Source organism: Melitaea cinxia, chromosome 13 (genome assembly GCF_905220565.1).
Source record: "Melitaea cinxia chromosome 13, ilMelCinx1.1, whole genome shotgun sequence".
NCBI classification, from domain to species: Eukaryota; Metazoa; Arthropoda; class Insecta; order Lepidoptera; family Nymphalidae; genus Melitaea; species Melitaea cinxia.
In genome coordinates this window covers 15,554,404-15,578,872 of record NC_059406.1, presented here as the reverse complement: position 1 = coordinate 15,578,872, position 24,469 = coordinate 15,554,404, and the positions used below count along the sequence as shown (strand labels likewise).

The following is a 24,469-nucleotide window of genomic DNA, read 5'->3' as shown; positions in this document are numbered from 1 at the left end:
TTAAGAAGCCGACCGATGGCGGGATAACCATCTAACCGCTGGCTTTGAAATACACAGGCCGAAGACGGGCAGCAGCGTCTTCGGTGCGACAAAGCCAGTCGTGCGGTCACCAACCCGCCTGCCCAGCGTGGTGACTATGGGCAAAACACATAAGTTCACGTTATTTTTAGCGTAAACTTTTGGAGGCCTATGTCCAGCAGTGGACTGCAATAGGCTGAAATGATGATGATGATGATGATGAACACCAACAAGACATACACTAACAAGAACAGAAAAAGAATAATTTTTTACAATATTAAGTATAAGTGTTGCCTTAATTATAGGTGTTACACACAATTCGCAAAAAGAAAACAGACGCACAATATACAAATAAAGTTATATATAACAAATTCATATTAAATTAAATCACAGAAAAAAAAATCGACTATAAAAATCATAAAAAATATAACACAATTAAATTTAACATTAAAATTTATCACAAAATATTGAAAAATTTATAAGGAATTCCAAGGACATTAATTAATAATCACAATATTACTTTACAAATCAACATTCATTCACACACATAATAGATAATAACAATAAAAATCATCATCATACTTAATCATATAGCATGAAGGAACCACAATACAAACATCATAATCAAGAATCATTAAAATTATAAAAATTTAACAAATTGTACTTAAATTTAAAAAAAAAAGGTCTGAAAAAATATCGATATCCGCTTTTGTGTTTTTTTGTTGATCATTAGGAGTTGATGCACGAAAACCATTCCGCTGAATTGATTTATAAACGGAGTTGTAACTCAACATTAACCTATTAATCGGAGAATATCGGCCCTGACGTGAGCGTGTACGTTTTTCCACGAAAGGTGTAAAAGCTGACGGTCTTATAGTTCTAGTTTGGGCACGAATATTTAATTGAGCCAGTAAGTTGGGACAGTCAATGGCGCCATTCATTAATTTGTGCAAGAATGTAAGATCGAGAAGTCGTCTCCGACCTGAAAGTGACTGGAGTTGAAAGTACTCAAGCTTATCCTCATAATGTCTAAGATCTTTAAGTACCCTATTTTCGTACGAGAGGTGCCAAATAAATCTTTTTTGGATTCTTTCTATTCTCTGCGAATAAACATTAAAGTGGGGATTCCAAACAACGCTGCAGTATTCCAAAATACTTCGTACCAAGGCCGAATAAATAATTATTTTAGTGTGAGAATCCCTGAATTGCTTACAGTTACGCAAGAGGAAACCAAGTGCCTTAAAACTACTGCTGACAATGTTATCAACATGAATATTGAAACGGAGTTTACTATCAAGTGTAACTCCTAGATCACGTATGTAAGAGACTTCCGACAGTGCACTACTACCAATAAAATGCGTTCTCGAGATTGATGTTTTTTTCCTAGAATATCTTATAACGCGACATTTATCAATGTTCAAAACCATCCCGTTATCACGACACCATAAAATCAAGCTATTCAAATCCACTTGGAGTAATTCAGCATCAAAATCTGAGGTAACTTGTCGAAATATTTTAAGATCATCAGCAAACAGATAATATTTTGAATATTTAATGCAACTACTGACATCGTTGATGAATATGTTAAACAGCAAGGGCCCAAGATGTGAGCCCTGGGGTACTCCTGAAACAGCATAAAACGGGTCAGATGCATAACCATCAACGACGACCGTAGAAGATCGCATAGTAAGATATGACTTTAGCCAATCCAGCAATGGACCCGCCACACCTATCACCTCAAGCTTTTTGATTAAGATACCGTGATTAACTTTGTCAAAGGCCTTACTGAAGTCTGTATAAATTGTGTCAACGGAATTACCACTATCAAGAATTTCAGTAATGTCTTCAACAAAGGAAACGAGATTAGTGACCGTCGATCGAGCTTTCACAAACCCATGCTGTTCTTGAGCCACGAATTGCTTAAAGTGCCATGAAACAACGGGATAAATAAGCAACTCAAATACTTTTGCAAAAACCGAAACAATGGAAATGGGTCGATAGTTTTTGGCTTCTTCTCTATCACCTGCTTTAAATAAGGGTAGCACAAGAGCCTCTTTCCACAATGTTGGATATGTACCAGTAGTAAGAGATTTATTAAAAATTAATGTAAGTGGTAAAGCCAATGAACCAGCGCAGTTCCGGACAAACACCGATGGAACGCCATCTGCAGCTGGGCCTTTATTTATGTCAAGTATTTTTAAAACATTGTAAACTTGATCCACTGTAAAGCTTATGTTATCAAGGTACAAATTATTACTTGGAATCGCAAGATTATACTCATTATTATTACTATTGCCATGACCAACATCATCATGAGCATCATTTTCACCATTTCCAATATATACTGACGAAAAATGGTCAGCAAGAATATTACAGATGTGCGTCCCATCGGCAGTAAATCCATCACTACCTCTTAGTCTCGCAGGATAAGAGCTTCTGCCTTTCTTTTGCTTTATGAATGACCAAATTAACTTTGGATTAGACTTTAAAGAAAGCTCGAGTCGTTCTATATATTTATAATAAGAGAGCTTTAGCAATCTGTAGCACCTTTTCTTTAACAGTTCAAAAGCAAGTTTATCACGAGGATTGTCGTATTTGCGAACCCTTATCCTATATTTATATTTTTCCTTAATGCACTTAATAAGACTCGATGAAAACCAAATAGGGTACTTTTGACTGCGAGGTTTCCTGATGGGAACATATGTACGTATTAATTCACGAACCCGGTCATAGAATAATGTTACCATCGCATCAACACAAGGGCAATGACTCAAAATCTCCCTCCAGTCAATTCCATCAAGACACCTTATTATATTTTCATAATCAGCCTTGTGAAAACAAGATTTTGCAAACGCGGAATTAGGGACTAGTGAACCTGTATCAACAAAATTAATGGAAAAAACCAGTGGTGGGTGAAAAGGATCAATACACGACAGAGCGTCAGGACATGCGACAACATCTTCAATTTCAATATTTGACAAAATGAGATCAAGAATATTATTTTTAATGTTCTTTATGTGGTTAAACTGGTACATGTCACTGTATGAGAGGAAATCAGTTAATAGATTTTGTAAATAGCTGTTGGAGAGCTCAGCACGAAGACCATGCCCATGTGATCCCCGCGACCATGTAATACTACTCATATTGAAATCGCCGGCAATAAGTACGCTATCATTGAGCGACTCCAATACTCGACAGGAATTATCAATGAAATTTTTAAAGATATGTTTTTGTACCGGTGGGGGGATATAAACAGCACATATATAAAGCCTTTCACGCTTTCCATTTATATCGCTTACAGTCATGCAAACCCAAGATATACATAAGTTAGTGAAGATAGAAAGAGAGTGAGTTATGGTTCGTAAGTTTTACTTTAGTCGTGTGGTCTGAAGCACACTCGTTTTTTTATAATTACGTATTTATGTAAGATTATAATTATGATGTCACAATATTTCACAATTCAGCCATAGGCCATTTCACATAGGCCTCTTTCTCACATGGAAGAGAAGTACCAGAGCCTAATCCACTATGGGTTGGCGGGTATATTCCCTATTATTTAAGCTTAATGTGCTCACGGTGACATGGTGGGGGGGCAACAAGGACCGGAGATATCCAAACCGAAAAGAAATATTTGTATAAATACAAATATCCACCCCGAGCGGGAATCGAAATCGCAAACTACCGATGTTTTGAAGCATACACGGTGCTCGCATCACTACACCAAAGCGGTGTATTCTAAGGATAATAAGAAAATTATTAAAATTTTCATCAGAATTAAAATTATATTAAATTAAATAAATAAAATTATATAAAATTAAAATTTTCATCAGAATCAAAATTAAGATTATAAATGAACCAAATACAGTATAATTAAAATCGGAGTTTTCAGAACTTCAATATTTGTCACATCATTAATAAGTGTATTAAATAATAATTAAAAAATACAATTATAGTGTGACTGTCCAAATTTTGATAAATGCATAGTTTCTTTTAAGAGAAACTGTAGTGAATATGAACATTTAATATATTCTGTATGAATAACTAATTAACAATAAAACTTACCGCAATGCGTATTAGATAAACATTTATTTATTATCGTTACAAATTAACCCCCAGTGACAAATTATATCTTAGAATATAACGAGAGTATGAAACTAACGTAATGGCAATGGCAACTGCAGTACCAAGCGCGTGACAACCCTAAACCTGTAACCAACATACCACATCCCCTGGAGCTTTTAGTGCCTAACTGACTACAGGGGATACAACACTACTTTAGACCATATTATTTGGCTGTGATCTTCTCTAAGGTTGAGGAACTTGACTAGTCGAGCTGCTCTAGATTTTGAGTAAGATATATATATAATAAAAAAAAACATTTAAGTTAGCTTAGTTCGCAATTAGGAATGTAATAATAATAACCAATTACCTCCAAATACCAAGTCAAAAATAGCATAAGTCCTTACAATCAATAAGATATAACTGTATCTGATTTTATTCCAATAATTGATATTTTTGTTATTGTATGTAAATACATTTACGTTTTCGTCTTTTATTTAAACTAGTTTTATTCGGCTGTGTGGTTACGGCATTAAAGAATATAGCCACTCCCCCTCTTCCCGTGGATGTCGTAAGAGGCGACTAAGGGTTCACAGTAAGGCGACACAGTTCTACTACCACCTTGGCACTTAAAAAGCCGACCGATGGCTGGATAACCATCCAACTGCTGGCATAGAAAAACACAGGCCGAAGACGGGCAGCAGCGTCTTCGGTTCGACAAGCCAGCCCTGCCCAGCGTGGTGACTATGGGCAAAACACATGAGGATGTACGGTAGTGGACTGCGAAAGACTGATGTGATGATGAGTTTTATTCTAGCAGTATTAATACCATATAATGATATTTTAAAATGGTTAAAGTACTGCGATGTGAAACAGATATAGTTCTATCGTCGACGGAAAAACAGAAAACGGGACCAATAAATAGGAACAGTAAATTCACAAAAATTATAAAGAACAGCATTTTATAATTAATTATACTGCAATATAATATTTATTTATTTATTTATTTTATAGGCAATATAGAAGAAATAAGAAGAAAGAGAGAAAGAAACACGTTTATTTGGGACATCACACAAATCGCAGACAGTTGTTACACAAAAAGAATAACAGCCGTAATATAGACTACAAAAAAGAAACAAGAAAAAAAGAAGTTAATATCATCAAAAAACAAATCATAAACCAAAAACTTAAAAATCTAAAATTTCCAAAAAAAGTAAAAAAAAAAACTAAAATATAAAATAACTATTGAATTAGGTAGAGTACATTTATTTTCACACTGATTGACATTTGACCAATGTCTTATCACTCAGTCAGTCAGTCAGCTCAGCCCAGTGCCTTATCAAGGCAAGGCTCCATTAATTTTATTGGCCAGCTTACAAGCAATAATTTTAGTCAAGTATCTCTGACGTTCGAATTGTCTAGAACTGCGCAATCGGTAATAAAGATTATTTTAACGATGTATAATATTGTTGTTAATATAAAACGGAATGTTTTTATTTGAAACAAATAAAAATAATACGGCTATGTACGTTAAGAGGGTGATAGACGTGCGAACTTGAAGAACGCGCGAACTTACTCGGCTCGACGTCGGTGACACACGTGAAGCTTACTCATTCTGTATTACAATGTCGTCGACTCAAACAGTGTACTATATATTATTGGAATCAGTTCAGTAGTTCAATGTTTATTAGTACTAGCTTTCTGTCTAAGATTCTATCCGCGTTTTTTACATGATTTTATCTGTTCCGTTTTATCCTTTTAAATGGCCTACGGCACGAAGTGAAAATGTAGAATTCCAAAGCCAGTTCACCGATTGTGGATAACGCTATTTGACGGATTAGGGTATCCAACAGATAAAAGTTTTTGATATATTATTCCTTTTTTACCATTGAATTCCACTGTATATAGTCCCTATTCGTAATTATAAATCTAAAAGTTGTATTTAAATAATTTAGGTAAAACAGGTCCTAATTTCATATTCTGCCTCCTGCTGTATAAGTTGATACTCAACTTATTTGCAAGATATACTTAAGCCACATTGGTGAAACTGGGCTTAATAGTCAAATATTTTTTTAAAACGGGTCAAATATTTAAGAGTTTATTCAATAAAAACAAATAAAATATCAAATATCTTGCCTTTATAATATCAGAGAGAAGTAAAGACAATAAACAAAATCAAAAACAAAAATAACTTTATTTAAATAGGCCCCAAGAGCACTTTCGAATCGCCATTTTACCAATTAAATTTTTTAAGGTGTTTATTATTTTTGTAAAAGTAAAGCTACCGCCGATTCTGAATGTAGATTCTACAGAGAAGAATCACAATTACACAATGAGAGAAGTAACAAAAGCAGGAAATCTTTTCTGTTATAGTTGGAAAATTAAAAGAAATATCAGTGTAACGGTTACATCGTTGTAAATCTCAGATCCCTGTTACTGGGCTCAGTGCTGTTACGGCGACATCCTAAAATCCACATAAAGTTCACGAAATGGGTGGTTCGCCTCGATTTTACGTCAACGTATTTTTTATGCCATAAATCCCCGACATAAATTTTCGGTTACTGTATAAAAAACGTTTCACTTCCGTATATTTTTTAGTCAAATAGTTTTTTAACCGACTTCCAAAAAAGGAGGAGGTTCTCAATTCGACTGTATTTTTTTTTAATGTATGTTACATCAGAACTTTTGACCGTGTGGACCGATTTCGACAAATCTTATTGTAATCGGAAGGTGGTGTGTGTCAATTGGTCCCATTTAAATTTATTTGAGATCTAACAAGTACTTTTCGAGTTATATCTAATAATGCGTTTTTACTTGACGCTTTTTTCGTCGACCTACGCTGTATTATACCGCATAACTATCTACTGGATGTACCGATTTTGATAATTCTTTTTTTGTTGGAAAGAAGATATCTCTAGTTTAGTACCATGATAAGGAAACCAGGATCTGATGATGAAATCTCAGAGAAATCGAGGGAAACTATTGAAAATCCGCAATAACTTTTTACTGGGTATACTGATTTTAATAATTTTTAATTTAATCGAAAGCTGATGTTTATCATGTGGTCACATATAAATTTTATTGAGATCTGATAACTATTTTTTGAGTAATCTTTGATAACGCGTAGTTACTTGGATATTTTTTCGTCGATCTACGTTGTATATTACTCGTCGATGTAATTGAAGTCGGTTTTTTTTTCGTTTGCGAGCAAACACAATTGTTTTTTATTACAACTTGGTTGCGAAACAGAAGCTATATATTAGACTAATTTGACTAGTTACGACTTACTTGTACTAGTTCCGACTATTTCATAATCTTCTAATTATCTATTATTCGATTATTAGTCCTAAGACGACTATGAAAAATTGAAACATATATAAGGATAATTTTCTTACTTCGCAAAGTGACAGAGTTCTGTATAGTTTTATCACAGTTCTATTTACAGCATTTTACAAATAGTGCAACTGGCCTTGAGAACTTTAATTGATACAATATTTTATAACGGCGTGAAGCGAGAGAAGCTAAATAATTTACCAATGCGAGAGCGGATTGGGCGCAGTTCTTTTATATCCAAGACTAGTTGGATCCCGCAATTTTGTCTGCGAAATTTAATTTTTGTAGAGATACTTTAAAAGCGACATTTGCAACGTCTTGGTCTATCTAAAAGTACTATAAATTATTTCACAAATATACATTTTATTTTATTTCGAAAGTTTTTAAATATTATTCATATTTACGACGAAAAACTTAAGAACTAATTATTTATATATGTTTGAGTTATAAATTATGTAAATAATATATTTCATAAATAATTTAAAGTGACAGTTTAAAAAAAACAGCGATGTCAAACTTCCACCATATTGTAAACTAGCCAGAACATACAGATAAAATTCACAAGAAAAATAAAATAAAAGTTTTAATGACGTTTATTATTTTATCAGTTTTTAAATAAAGACATTATTATTTAGGGACTTTTTATAACAGTTTAATTTTAAGCTTCAGCCTGTAATATCCTATTGCTGGGCATAGGCCTCTTTCCCCATGTACTCGTAGGTCAAGGATCAGAGCTTAATCAACCACGCTGCTCCGATGCGGGTTGGCGGATATATTCCCTACAATGAGTAACGATCGCTATCAGGTGTACATGATAACCGGAACAGACTGCTTAAAGTGCTTTCCGAGGTAAGGTGGGGAGACCTACAAGGACTGCAGAAACACCCAGACCACGGCAAACATCTGCATTGCCGATACAAATGTTTGTCATGTGCGGGGATCGAACCCTAGCGCAACAGCCACAAACCAGTGCTGTGATCGTTGCATGCATTGTAAAAGTAAACATGTAAGTAGACATTACGAGTATATGCATGATTTCTGAAACATATGTTTTTTTTTAATTTGAATTTAAAAATCTACAAATTTGATTATCACAAACAGACGACTTCAATAATTTATATGAATATAGTTTTTTTCAAGTCTGTTTTGTGTCAACTACTGGATATTTCTAACGCGTGTGATCTTTGGAGGTGTGAAGAGATTAGAGCTATTATTATTAGAACGAATACAAAATACTCATAAATTAAACACAATATGCGCTTAGACCGACTTTATTAGCGCATAAATCAGTCAGTATGAAAGGAAAACAATAGTTATTATATTTTTATTTGTGTAGGATTTTTATTCATAGACTTTAAATCTGAAATTTACATCATAATAAATACACTTATCATTCTAATAAGAGTGTTGTAAAAGTACGTTTTTGACGCGACAACGTCTAATAAATTGACGAACGCTGGCTGCATTCACGAAAAAGGATGACATACTGTAGCGTTACGCTTATTGTAGCGTTGCGCTCATTGTCCCGTTACGCTCATTGAGCTGCTCTTCCACTCGATTGGCTTATGCGTCCGAGGATGTTTTGTTATGATGTTTTCACGTTAAACCATCGTCCGTAAACCAACTTTACAGACAACCAATTATTTTGTAAGTTTTCTTCTTTTTCTTAAGAAGAATCGTAGATTTTAAGTTTTTAAGAAAATTAATTTAGACAGTGGAGTTAGTTTGCTAGTGCTTGTACTTTCACAATATACCAAAGAGGTTTCAGTGGATAGCACTTGAATTGAAGTCAGCAGGTTTTGTATGGTAAATTTTCTTTTAAGCATTGTAACTAACATTGGCAAACATCAGTCATGATGGCAAACAAAAAGTAAAGGGATACCACATACTGTCAAAAATGGCGACGCCTGATGCATAGGCGTCACATCAAAGACAAGTTCAATGACTGCAAAAAAAATTCGGCGTGCATATTTCAAAGGGCTCACATACACATACATACTTATACAGGTACAAACAGGTGCCTAGTGTGCGCGTGTCTCGAGCACTGTCTCGAGGACATGATGGACGTACAGTCACTTTCGAAATTACGAGTATTTTACAGAACTGTCAATTTGACGTTTTAGTTTTTAAATTTGATAGATTATTTAGGTTCAAGTAACTTTGTCTTTAATAGATGTAATTATAAAGCTGTAAATGTGACGCTGGTTGATAAAATACTCTGTCTAAGATACGTAGATCTGCGATATATATCTATTTCACAATTTTGATATATTCAAATAAACTAAATTATAAAAAAAAAATACTTAAAACGTAAACGCCTTGGTCTACGGCATACAATACCGTATGAGAGTGCATCTAGTCGCTTACTCAGCGCTCTACTCCGAAAACGGTTAATTTTAGAGAAAAATGTATCAAGCATTTTTTGTAGAAAATTTCATGAAAAACAATTTTTATAATAACCTCTATTGGACTTCCGAGTGATAAGGTCGCGAGATATTTGCGAAAAACTGATTTTCGTGACCTTTTTACCTTTATAACTTTTTAGCCAGCACGATATCAGTGTCGATTTTTCACATCCTAATTACAACGCCGTAATGAAGGTGTATACAAAAATTCAGCTTGCTAAGAATTTTTCCGCAGATAGAACTTAAAATGACTGGACTATCATCATTTCAATCTATCACAGTCCACTGCTGGACATAGGGTTCCACAAGCTCACGCCAAAGATGGCGTGAACTCATGTGTTTTGCCCATAGTCACCACGCTGGACAGGCGGGTTGGTGACCGCAGGGCTGGCTTTGTCGCACCGAAGACACTGCTGCCCGTCTTCGGCCTGTGTATTTCAAAGCCACCAGTTGGATGATTATTTCACCATCGGTCGGCTTTTTAAGTTCCAAGGTGGTAGTAGAACTGTGTTATCCCTTAGTCGCCTCTTACGACACTCACGGGAAAAGAGGGGGTGGCTATATTCTTTACTACCGTAGCCACATAGCCAAAATAACTGGACTACTATAGGCGAAGTAAATTTGTTCGTATTGTTTTCTAATGTTATGTTAATGTGTTCATTATTAATATAATTAAATCAAAAAGCAAGCATAATTTACCACAGATTGAAGACTCAATTAGCACATTCTGCGTAGATAGGACTAAATAAAATATTGATGTATGTCGGGTAGTTTCGAATAACTTTGTAACGTTGGACGTCTGACACCTCAGTCCTCCCGTGACCATGGTTGCTGTAAAGTATCCGAAACGTCGGGAATCAAAAAAGTTAATAAACCGCGATAAAATCCGAAAAAGTTGTTTCATTTAAATAAATTTGTTCGTGTTTAAACGATTTCATTGATATTTAATACAAAACAACATAGATTTTATTTTGCCAGTCCAAGTTCATACAGAGACCGACACGTCAAGACGACTCGTTTTATTTTTATTTTGACTATGAGTATAATATTGCATTGGGAAAAATACAAATCAATTAACGTTATGTGTAGGAATCCATGACGTTGTCCTGCATTGGTTATCATATCAATTAGTTACTTTAATAATTTATTCGGTCTAAGTAATACTTTTTCGTCTGTACATATTCCGTCTATATGCACCTTAGTGTAGCACTACACTCATTTCATTTCACTCGTGAGCTCCAAAACTATCCGAAATTCGCAGGGTAAAGACCCTTTTCCGCGTTAGGGGGAAAAAAATCTGAATATTTACCACGCCTCGGTGCAACTTACCGTATACATACATATTACACCTATGTACGTAAAAGCTTTCAGAAATTTCGTCATGTTACTTTTTGAAGCTTAAATTAACGTGAAACGTCATGAGTTGAGTTTACGTTCAAACATTTTTGATTATGAAAGCACTGTAAGTTATACTTCTGAATTGAACTGCAACATTTTATAAATATAACTATTAGATTAAGGATTAGTCATCAAATAGAAATTTAACTGAGGTAGGGCACAGCAGGAATTTCCCGCTAAGCTAAATAATACTGTTTTCAAGCAGTATTGTGTTCCTGTTGGTGAGTAAGGTGACCAGAGCTCCTGGGGGGATTGGGGATTGGGTCGGCAACGCGCTTGCGATGCTTCTGGTGTTGCAGGCGTCTATAAGCTACGGTAATCGCTTACCATCAGGTGAGCCGTACGCTTGTTTGCCGACCTAGTGACATAAAAAAAAAAAAAAAAAAAAAAAATAGAAAAAAAACGAATGTGCTTTAGACCGCATGACTGAAGTAAAACTTCTTTAGCAATAGACCTGCACTGTGTTTTAGATATACGAAACGTAACTGTCTATAAGAGATAGAGAGAAAGAAAATGTGTGCTCGCACCTCTCTCTCTTACTCCGTTCACCTCGCCCGATCACACGTTACTTCAAAATGTTTGGAACTTAATTCGCTACGCTGCTTTACTGATTTTGAAGACTTGTTATTCTCCTTAGAATAGCGATTGGCAGGTATTTATGAAAATTACCGTCAAGCTTTGCGTACTCTGCGAGGCGCGGTGTAGACATTGATAAGAACAAAACCCTAAACCAAAAGTAAGTAGTTGCATACTTAAACATTCGAAAGGAATACTACTAAATCGGTCTAGTAAGTTACATTTACATATATATGCATAGTCATATATTACATAGTCATATTTACATACAAGAGCATTCAAACAAACATGCTTAACTTATTATAGTACCTATTCATTCATTCATTCATTCATTCATTCATTCAGATTAATGGCTTTCAACCGTGCCAAACCCTATTCATAATATCAGAATACACACTTACACATACAGACTTATTTTGTTGTAAAAATAATGTTAAAAATATTTAAAAATACATCCCAACAAAAACATTTTCATGTAAAATGTTGCCAAGACGAGATCATATGGCTCGCACTCTCAAAAAGTTATCAGATCTCATGTAGAGCCAAGCTTCTAACTCTACACGCCCTAACTCTACAAGCCCTAACTTCACAAACTCTACACCTTAGTCAAAATATGTGGCTTGGCCGTTTCGCTACCGTCACGTGGGCGTAAGGTGAAAAATTTATTCACTGTTTATTACTTTTCTGTTATACAATAGTTCTACTAAAGAAAAAATAAAAAGAAGAAGAATAATTGATATACATATAATACAAATAAAAATAAAAAGAGAATATATATATATATGAGACAGGAAAGTCTTCATCTACAACATCGGCAGCCGGTAGTAACGAAACGGCCAAGCCACATATTTTGACTAAGGTGTAGAGTTTGTGAAGTTAGGGCTTGTAGAGTTAGGGCGTGTAGAGTTAGAAGCTTGGCTCTACATGAGATCTGATAACTTTTTGAGAGTGCGAGCCATATGATCTCGTCTTGGCAACATTTTACATGAAAATGTTTTTGTTGGGATTTCACTTCTTTTTGTAAGTTGCTTATGACAATATTTTGGTATTTTGTTCATTTTTTCTTTCTTTGTTTTGGGGTGTATTTCTTGCAAATCAGAGGTGCCTTTTTTCATAGATCACTCTCTATCTTTGCCTTTTTTCTTTGTTGGTTTACTGTTTATAATTAGCGATAGATCGAGGCGATACTTGGCTTTTAGGCGATTATATTCGACTATAGCTGCCTGTTGTGCTTTAATACTACTAAAGTCAATATTTATCTAATAACCGATTTTTGTTTTTTATGTACTTTATTATTATTATTTATAACAAGGAGCAATAAGGAGTCCCTATATCAATTTTCAGACCTCTAGCATCAAAATTTGCGGAAGTCTCATACAAACTTCCATCCCCTAGTTTAAGGGGTTGGGGGGTAAAAGTTTCAAGTTTTAGAAGTTTTTATTGTTTATGTACTAATATTAGCTTACATACCAAATTTCAGCTTTCTGGGACTTCAGCAAGTACTCTAAGAATTTTGATGATCATCAGTGAGTGACGAAATCGGGCTTTTTTAGATATCAATAAAATCTAAAGTATACGAGCTATGCAATTGAAACTTTATATAGTTAATAAGTCCACTATTGACATCATATCCCGAGAATTTTGTTTATCTAGTATAATGCGAACCCAAGTTATGAGGGTTCAAAAAAACAACGAAGCGCTTCGAGAAAAGATAGGTAGTGCTTTTCGTTTTTTTTTTTTTTTTGGCTCGTCTTGGCGGGGGCACTACCGTGCCCCCAGATAAAGAACATTAATAACACTAAATTGACCGCAAACGACGAATACGGACAATACTCTCAATAAAAGTAATATGTGTATAAAAAAACCGAACAAACACGAAACGTAAGAAAACTGCAAAGTGGACGAAAACTTAATAGTTTATACATATAATTATAGAAGAACGTTAAATAACACGAAGTCCACAGCAATAAATATATCAGAAAATTACTTTGCTGTCTTGAAAAAAAAAACCACTATAAGAGAACTTAATAACTATGTCAAACGAAGAAATACAAATATAGAAAAAACCAACTGGTTTATCTCCTTAAATACACAGACTCTATATTATCTTTTATAAATCACCAAATATTCACACCAAAAACTATTGTAATTAAGCTTTCACACTAAATCAATAAATAAATTTTTAAGATGGAATGTCAAAAATATTTGTCGATTTTTATTTTTTATGTATTTTTTATTATTATTATTTATAACAAGAAGTAACAAGGAGTCCCTATATCAATTTTCAGACTTCTAGCATCAAAATTTGCGGAAGTCTCATACAAACTTCCATCCCCTATTTTAAGGGGTTAGGGGGTAAAAGTTCAAAGATTTAGAATTTTTTTGTTGTTTGTGTACTAATACTAGCTTACATACCAAATTACAGCTTTCTGGGACTTCAGGAAGTACTCTAAGAATTTTGATGATCATCAGTGAGTGACGAAATCGGCGTTTTTTAGATACCAATAAAATCTAAAGTATAAGAGCTATGCAATTGAAACTTTATATGATTAATAAGTCCACTATTGACATCATATCCTGAGAATTTTGTTTATCTGGTATAATCCACACCCAAGTTATGAGGGTCCAAAAAAACGACGAAGCACTTCGAGAAAAGATAGGTAGTGCTTTTCGTTTTTTTTTTTTTCTTTTTTTGGTTCGTCTTGGCGGGGGCACTACCGTGCCCCCAGATAATTTATTTTAGTATAAATCACGTTCGCTTGAAGTAGTATTATGTTGGCATCATTTACTTTTTTAATTAAATTTCTGATTATATAAAAAAAAAATGAACCAGCCTTTTCGTCGCCTACGTTGGTATACATGATTCATTATTCAAGTATGACAACTCATCTCTCATTGAAGTCGGTTCCTAAGTGTATTTTTAATATCATTTAAAATGTACACAGCGTTACACTTTCGACACATACGTGAAGGGCTTAAATGTTAGTAAAATAATTATTCTTTTGATTTATATTAGTAAAATAAATACTTAAATTTATATGAAGATTTAAAACAAAATTTATTTATTCGAACATATTTTAAAATCACTTTTAAGTCGTGATTTTACAAAGTATGTAAATTTTTTAATCTAAATAATTTTTAATCAAAACAGGCAAAAAAATTAAAGTAAATATTTAAAAAAATCGTCAACATAATGATCAATTATTATTTATACATATTAAATCATACTATATCCTGCCTGAATGACTGTGGTACAATAAATATTTACTTGAAAAAAAAACCGACTCCAATTCCGACTCGAGAACATAATTAAATCCGAATCATTACGGATAACTCAAAAAGTACTTATCAAATATCGATCAAATTTAAGTGAGACCACGTGACAAGCACTAGCTTTCGATCATCAAAATCGCTTAACCTAATAAAAAGTTATGATGTAATACCATACATAAAAATACAATCGAATTGAGAATCTCTTCTTTGTTTTGCAGTCTATTAAAATTATTTAATAGAAAAAATGTAGTTTTTTAGTATTTCTCAGTCCTCAAGTTAAAATATTAGATAAAGCTGCGTCCTCCACCTTGAGATACAAGACAGCATACAATACAAGTAATATATTTTTTATTATTATTGTTTACCTCTTGTTTACTTGAACTGTAAGATTTTTTTTTTAATTACATTGGATGACCGAGGACAGGCATGTTATCAGGAAGAGCCGAACGTGGAATGATTAATGAATGTGAATGATTTAAATATAAATAGTTAATCTGTGAAGTTTGAATGAAAGGAAGAATGAGTGAAAGGGATAGTGTGATAGTGTGATTTAAGAAAGGGTTAACGAGCGAGCGAGTGCACGTTGATTTAGATGTAATTTTATTAAAATAAATGTGTTAAGGTGATACTTGGTTTCATTGCTGGTATCCTCAATCCCACATGTAAATAAATGAATCATTGAAATGGATGGAAGCGCATAAATTCCGAACGGATAGTAACGGATTAGATAATTGTTGAAGTTATAACTTCTTTACGCCTCCCCGTCCTCCTGTATTATAATAGTGTACCTATAAGGCCTTTGCTACTCAAAGTAATGTTACAGGCTGACTCAATTAATGAAAAAGTAGTTATGTAATAACTCGTGCATGTAGCCGTTACTTTTCATCTAATGGTATTATAATAATTACAAGGTTAAGTACGTATAATACAGTTTAATACTTTGTTTACATCTACGACTAACTCATACTTAGTTTTATCAATAAATAGATAGTAAATAAGAGTTTTGTTTTTGAAGTAAAACTTTTTTACATACGCTTGACTTGGGGTGTCAGCTGATGAATGCGTGACGAGAGCGTTACGAAAAGTGTGATTTGGCGAGGCGAACTCAAGTTAAGAGGGAGATATAAGTTAGTGAAGTTTTGTAAGTTTTACTTCCGTCGTGTGGTCTAAAGCACACTCGTTTTTTATGTTCGTCATTTGACAGTTCTCATAAAAAAACGATATATTACGAAAAAAATATATATGAAGAACGAAGTAGAAACAGGGAGGACGAAGGGTTAGCTAGTAGGTACAATAAAATTGTAAGTACAGACAAGTCGAAGAGAGTAATGCAATATCCATGACAAAGGAAATAATACTCATATGAAAAGTGCATTATCACTCATGCAACTTTATTTTTATTTTATTTTAATACTTGAGTGCATCATATATTATTGCAATGTAAAAAAAAACCGGCTTTAATGGATTAAAAGTATTCTCTAGCTTAGGATGTACGAGGACGAACGTTTGCAGGTATGCGAAACATAGTAACTTAAAAAAAACAAAACGTCACCTTTAAAAGATCAAAAAGGGAAAATCAAAAACGCAAGCATAAATGGTAGAAATGATTCTATTAGTTTAGTTATAATATTTTGTTTTTCCTAATATTCAAAGTATGCTATAAAGTGTTAAATAACTAAATACATACATATACATAGATTTAGACATTCATAAATATATACTTGGGTATCAGGTAATATACCATTCATACTTAATATTAAATAATCTGATAAAAAATATAATACTTTATAATTTAAAACTACACAAAATGAAGAATTAAATATCCACACAAACTGCCTTGTGGTTTTAATTGGGTTACTCCAATCTCGTGGGGATTTCGGGTTGAAAGTACCCTATAAATTATTTTGGATCAGCTAGCCATCTACACCAAGTTTTATTCGTTTCCGGAAACAGTTTTTACGCAGAAAAAAATATAATTGCGTTTGCTTGGAAACGAAAAAAAACGACTTCAATTACATCGACCAGTAATACAACAAAGGTAGAAAAAATAGTCAGGAAAATACGCATTATTAAAAATAACTCAAAAATTTCTTCTCAGATCTCAATCAAATTTAAATGGGACCACAGTCATGACAAGTACCAAAAAATAATCATCGAAAACGGTCCACTAATAAGTTAAAAGTTTTGAAGTACCTGACACACACATAAAAAATACAATCGAATTGAGAATATCCTCCTTTTTTTGAAGTCGGTTAAAACACATAAAAAAGCTCTGAACACACTAACCTCAATTTTATTTTAGGAATGTTTTAATTGTATATTCGTGTCACAAATACAGTAATATTGATTAATTCTAAAACGCCATGTTACTAATTACGTCAGCTAAGGATTAATTACACATTTTATGTAAATACATTAAGCGTAATAAATTGAAGTTGTAAATATATAGGTATAATGTGATGTTACAGCTACTCTGGTGTAATGGTGCAAGTGGTCTCCTAAAACATCGACGGTTTGCGGCTTCGATTCCTGCTCGGTATGGATATTTGTATTTTTACAAATATATCTTTCCGGTTTGTATATCTGTCATTGTTGGTCTCATCACCGTGCCTCGGAGAGCACGTTAAGCCGTCGGTCCCGGTCGTTATCATAAATACCTGATAGCGATCGTTACTTACAGTTTAACCGTTTACGTAGTACGCAACGGAAGCTCTTGAAAAAGAATGTTTTTTACCGTTTTCGTAAAATTTGTTATAAATTCTCAGCTCCTATTGGTCGTAGCGTGGTGTTATGTAGCCTATAATAAGATAAAGAAGTTTTAATTCAGTCGTGTGGTTTAAGCACACTCGCTTTTTTTTTAAATATTGTTTGCCTGAAGCAAGAAAAATATGAAACCATGTTACACGTAACATTTTAAGTCATTGGTTAAATTGGAGGTTATTTTAAAACTTGCTACTGTTAAATTCTACGCCGACGAAGTCGCGGGCAGCTCGTATAAATATAATAAAAATATTAATATCATACTATATTTTCTGTTTCTAAGGCAATCAATGGATAATATAAAAGCCGGCTGATATAGATACATTTTTTTATTAATAAAAGTGCATAAATAAATAAATATGCTATAATACCGGACTAAGGACAGGAATCAAATTTCACAATCTAGAGCATAGCGCTGGGTCACCGCTAAGTTTACTCAGCTACTTAAATATAAAATAATAATGTCATAAATATATTTTTCTGTAACGTCTTTGATTACCTAAAACAAATGAAGATAATATTTTTATCGATTTAAACGCATCACAGAAACCCTACTGCTCGCGAAGTGCATCCCGGCGCAAGTTTTTAAGGTTGACTAGACGCAGGAAGCCATACCTAGCTGTAATGCTCACCGTCTGGTCGGAAAAATTCGGTTGTAATTTTACACTTTGTTACTTTCTTTTATTTGCGAAACCTTGCAAAGGATTAATAATATTTTTTTATTATTATTATTTGTTTGTTATTATATATATGAGCTTCAAGAGCTTAGGATTGTAAGATGGATCTAAACGAGCTTGGCTTTTGTCATTATTAGTTTTCTGTTCACTTCAAGTTCGCGCCAAAAATGGCATGAACTCACGTGTGTTGCCCATAGTCACCACGCTGGGCAGGCGGGTTGGTGATCGCTAGCTTTGTCGCACCGAAGACGCTGCTGCCCGTCTTCGACTTGTGTATTTCGAAGTCAGCCGTTGGATGGTTATTCTGCCATCGATCGGCTTTTTAAGTTACAAGGTGGTAGTGGAAGTGTGATATCCCTTAGTCGCCTCTTACGACACCCACGGGAAGAGAGGGGGTGGCTATATTCTGTACTGCCGTAACCACACAGCAGATTTTTCTGTTGCTGTGTACTAAATGTATTTTGAAGAATATTTTATGTTTTTTTTAAAGTTTAAATAATTTTGCCAGCTCCAAATTTCAATAAGAAACATTTCTGTTCTAAAGATTCAACACACCTTGTCAAGGTTTCCTAGACTAATATATACTTTGTTTTATTTTAAATCACATAAAGTGGGCCCATTCTCTTTCTGTCTTACTTGAAATTAAATGCCATCCATATTCAATGGTGAACGCTTACTATGGAATCAGCATGACAAAGCTTGCTTATGACAGCGTAATTGTAAGTTGAAACTCATTGAGCTTGAGCTAGGGTTGACATCGTCAAGGAATAGTACGCTATTATCGTTAAAAAACAAGAAATTTAAAATAATTTAGTTTTAATTTATTATATTAAATAGTATATTTTTGATTTTGACAATTTGATTTAATGAAATATAGAGCTCTTAATGAAGGTACTTGTAAAGTACATTATTTAGTTTCGTTTAACCGTCATAAATATAATTATTTATTTTATTATAAGTATTAGAATGTAGACATTTGTATGTAAGTTTATTATAGTTTTTATATATTATATATTTATTATATTATATTATAATATAAAAATGAATCGCTGAATGTGTTGCTAAGCGCAAAACTCGAGAACGGTTGGACCGATTTCGCTAATTCTTTTTTTTAAATATTCCTTGAAGTACGAGGATTACGGAGAGAAAAATTCTAAAAAAAAAAAAAAAAATTTCTGAAAAAGTCTAAAAACAACACTTTTCTATACTCCCATACAAAATATTTGTGATAATACTTAAAAGTCACTGTTAGGCGATACGAAGTTCGCCGGGTCAGCTAGTATTATAATAAATTTCCTTTTTATGTCTGGGTTATCTGGAAGAAATGGCTAATGAGCCATAAGTCCACCCATTGTACTTCACGGTCTGTAACTATCTTTATGCTTTTTTTGTAATAATATATTTGTGGTGTACAATAAAGTATAAAATAAATAAAACAAAATAAATAAAATAAAATAAAATAAATATGCTAAAACTTTTTTAAAATCTCTTTTTTATCGTTTATAAATTAATATTCTAACAATCATCATTATATATTAATTACATCCATTGCCATCAATTTACCTTGATGCGTTATATTTTGTTGTCTAGCCTAGTATACATGTCAGTGGTGGGTCAAATATTTGTATATTAAAAATATCAGTGAACTTCTAAATATATAAATCAGATGCTAGAATTATAAACTATTCTTTGTGTACATAGTGTTTCTCTCAAAGGACCAATCTATGAGTCAAAGACAAAAAATAATATAAAAGCTATACAGGTATGTCATACATCAAAATCTATGCATGACAGATATGACAAGACCTTAATAATGAAAAACAAAAGAAAAAAACGGTCAAACCGGTTAGTTTTCTTATAATTCTGTTTGCCAGAAAACGAGAAAAAGCCGACTTCAATTAAATCGACTAGTAATACAACGTAAGTAGACGAAAAAAATTAACAAACGCACTAATCGCTACTACGATTTTCGAAGGTTCCTCTCGATTTGTCTGGGATGCCATGATCAGATCTTGGTTTTCTTATTATGGTGCTACCCTTGAGATATCTTCTTTCTAACAAAAAAAGAATTATCAATATCGGTTCATAAACGACGAAGTTATCCGCGAGCACAAATACAAAATGTTCATATACATATATATATATATATACGGTCGAATTGAGAAACCTCCCCCTTTTTTGAAGTCGGTTAAAACGACAGCAGCACTTACTTTTACAGCTTCAATAATTTTACGAATCTTTTAATAACGCCACCGTCATTACTGTCAAGGCGTAATTCAGGATACGGGAGTTCATTAGACAGCCATGTAAGGTCGTAAGGCGTCATCTGGTTATTGAGAGTACATTCTCAAGTAATGATAATGCTTATATCATTTTTTTTCGTTTAGTATCAATTATATGTATGTTGCTTAATAGATCTTTTTGGAAAAAGTACTTTTAAAATATAGTACATTATTGTCGCCCTAAAACCTTATTACATTATTACCTTATTGGTGCAATGGACCAATATAAACACTTGGGAGAATTTTTTATGTCAACAAAAATGTTTGAAATGTCTCCATACGTCATGATAAACTATCTGAACAAAAACAGTCATAAAGTAGTGGAGATATCTCATAGAAACACATTTTAAATAGAAATCTTCTCATTTCGACGTCGATGTAAAAAGTCTTTAGAACGAGACGCAAAGCTGGGCTGTAATTTCTTAAAAGACTTACAACGACTTTGTACTAAAATTATTCAAAATAACGCTCTAAAGTAGCTTCAGTCATTAGTTAATTGGAGCGTGTGAGCAGAATCTTACGTTTTTTTGCACTTACATTAATTACTAAATGATTACGTTATTTCCAGAATGTAACTTTAGAAATCATTCATTTAGAATCATCATTACAGCCTATACAGTCCACAGCTGGACATAGGCCTCCACAAGTTTACGCCAAAAATAACGTGAACTCATGTGTTTTGCCCAAAGTCACCACGATGGGCAGGCGGGTTGGTGACCGCAGGGTTGGCTTTGTCTCACCGAAGACGCTGCTGCCCGTCTTCGGCCTGTGTATTTCAAAGCCAGCAGTTGGATGGTTATCCCGCCACCGCTCGGCTTTTTAAGTTCCAAGGTGGTAGCGGAACTGTGTTATCCCTTAGTTGCCTCTAAATCAAAAATGTTTTAATTTAGTCTTACGAGTAAGTAGGGTTGCAAAAAAGTTTTAAATTTTCACTTCACAAACTACTTAAGAGTTCTATGTAATTAATTATAATGAATATGATGTTACCGCCGATTTGAAATGTAGATCTTGTTGAAGAGATCCCGTCAGAAACTCAACGGCTATTCATTTAAAAATCTTCATTAAATTACTGAATAATTAAGATAAAATAAGTTTTATTGCACACCACTCAGAAAAGATTTACAAAAAACACTTATTTACACATAGAGATAGTAATGTACAAAGGCGGTCTAATCGCTTAATAGCGATCTCTTCCAGACAATCTTTAGAAATAGGAAAATATGTATTGAAAAGGTAGGTGCGGCAGCGTAATTATCTGTACAATTTGTAAATAAAACTTACACATATAAACTACATAATATAAACAAAAAAAAGAAAACATACTCAATAGAAACACATTACATATACATATTCAAATAGTACTTACATAATTTAATACATTTGTATACTGTTATAAATTCAGCCATATGTTGCCTACCAGTATTGTAGCTGTATAAATCGGCCAAAAATAATGATGTCAAGATGAAAATTCGTATTATGAATTTGGGATCTGAAATTCGAATAAAAAAACGAAGTTGCGCTTCAGTTGTGACGTCAACATTCTACGTCTGAACATCTGCGCACTTTACTTTTAATTGCAATCGGTTGCATCGTATGGGTTCTTTACTGTACAGGTTTCTTTTTAATATATTGTTTTTATATTACATTAATTCTTGTGATCGATTACTACATCGGTACTTCTACACTAATACTAGCTGTGCCCGCGAATTCGTCCGCGTGGAATTTAACAAAAAAGCTATTGTTCAATTCGCAGAGTTATGAAATAAATAAATATCTAAAATAAAAGTAACCTAAGCTACTCCTTATCATACATCAGCTATCGGCCAGTGAAAATCCAATCAAAATCGGTCCAGCCGTTTCAGAGATTAGCCGGAACAAACAGACAGAAAAAATTGTATAAAATGTTATTTTAGTATGTATACCGTGTAGACATTAATATATTGTTTCTATAGATAAATTATTTGTATTGTATAGACAGCATGCGAGCACTTACTCACACTTCGCTTATAAACTTAATCAAACTTCGTAAATATAAACCAAAAAATAAACATCTTATTTTAGTTTCCGTAATAGATTATGTAAATTAGTAAAAGAAAAGATAATAATACTAATACATTCTAAAAAAGTACAAATTATATCATTTGTATCATTTGTATAATCACATATGTGTACCTATATCTTGTGTTGTTCAAGTAGCTATACTCATTGTCATTGTCTGGGGGATTGACGCTGCATGCCGCAACACAGGTTTTCCTAGTATGGCAGCAGAATTAAATACAATTACTGTTAAATTTTAATTATTTATATATAGACATATAGATGGAGCTAAAGAACTTTTACTTCAGTCGTGTGTTCTAAAGCACATTCGTTTTTTAATAAATATTTCGCATCTGAATAACATATTTTGCTAAATCTTCATTTATCATAAAATTATTGTTTTAAAGTAACAGTAAATGTTATTTTAACAAATTCTTAATTAAATGATTTCGTAATGAGAAAAATAGTTGCATATTTTTTATTTTACAAATAAATTAACTTTCAACATAATAATAGTATGGCTTATTATAGTCGAAAGTACAACTTAAATATACCTAAATATAGCTATATAACAATATAGCTATATTTAGGTATTTACTAATCAGTGTTTTCATTCTTTATAAAACATAAAAAAAACATAATAGCTTAAAAAAGCAATTGACCTCATTAAAATCACAAATTCGGTCCATATTGTTACGAGTAAAAAGTCCGTGAAATTTGTCCGCCATAACTAACTCTTGAGCTGTAAAATTGCTCGCAAAATAAGCTATCCAAATGCACTCAACTCCAGCGTGTTAACTCTTTTATATAACTTTGAATACGGTTTTTTAAAGTAAAATTTTGTTTAAGCTGTGGTGAAATATCCGTGCGAATAATTCGCACTAAATAAGTGAAAATTTACCGACCGTCAATCATGTTGACGTTATTTCAATTAAAGCCGTCATATATATAATATTAATAATTAGTAAATTTACAAAAACATAAGCTTAAATTTTTTTTTAATTGTGGATGCCGGTAGAGCAAGCAATTATCTATTAAATGATATATAATTTATATTAGCGTGTTAATATATATTATTTTAATAGATTCGAGGTCTTTTCTTGTGACATGACAAATGTATCTATATATCATACATACGTTGGTCGTGGTGAGCGTTTGTTCTTGTAGTGTGTGTGAACTCTACAAGCACAAACGCCTAGACCACGACCATCTGAACTTTTGATTCAGAATTAACGAGTATATCTTACCTCCGAAATAGATGAACGTGTAAAACTTTTGAACGGCGATACCAAATAGGTTTTTTTTTGTGTTTGTTTTTGCTTTAGATTTAGAATGACGTCACATAGCTAAACATGCATTTTAGTCTAAACTAAATGCGGAAACCAAAATTCCGCTCAATCGGTTAAAGACACATTTTTCAAAATAATCCACCCAAATAAACATACATTTAATAATGAAAATTAAAGAAAAGCTTCTAAAAAGTCGATCGCTATACTGTCTGTCAACGATACATACTTAAAATATACTAAATGTAGTGATAGTTAAATTGGAATGGTTTCACATAAACCTTTAATAATTTACTTGAATTTAATATAAAATTAATATTATAGAGAAGAAATGATTTCACAGAAACCTCTGGAAGCCTTTAATA

The 24,469-nt window shown here is 33.0% G+C and overlaps 1 protein-coding gene across 1 annotated transcript in view; it reads right to left on the bottom strand.

Moving 5' to 3' along the window:
* The window catches only part of LOC123659154 (integral membrane protein DGCR2/IDD-like), a 42,228-nt gene that overhangs the window by 3,250 nt on the left and 14,509 nt on the right, over window positions 1–24,469 (bottom strand). The window lies entirely within an intron of this gene.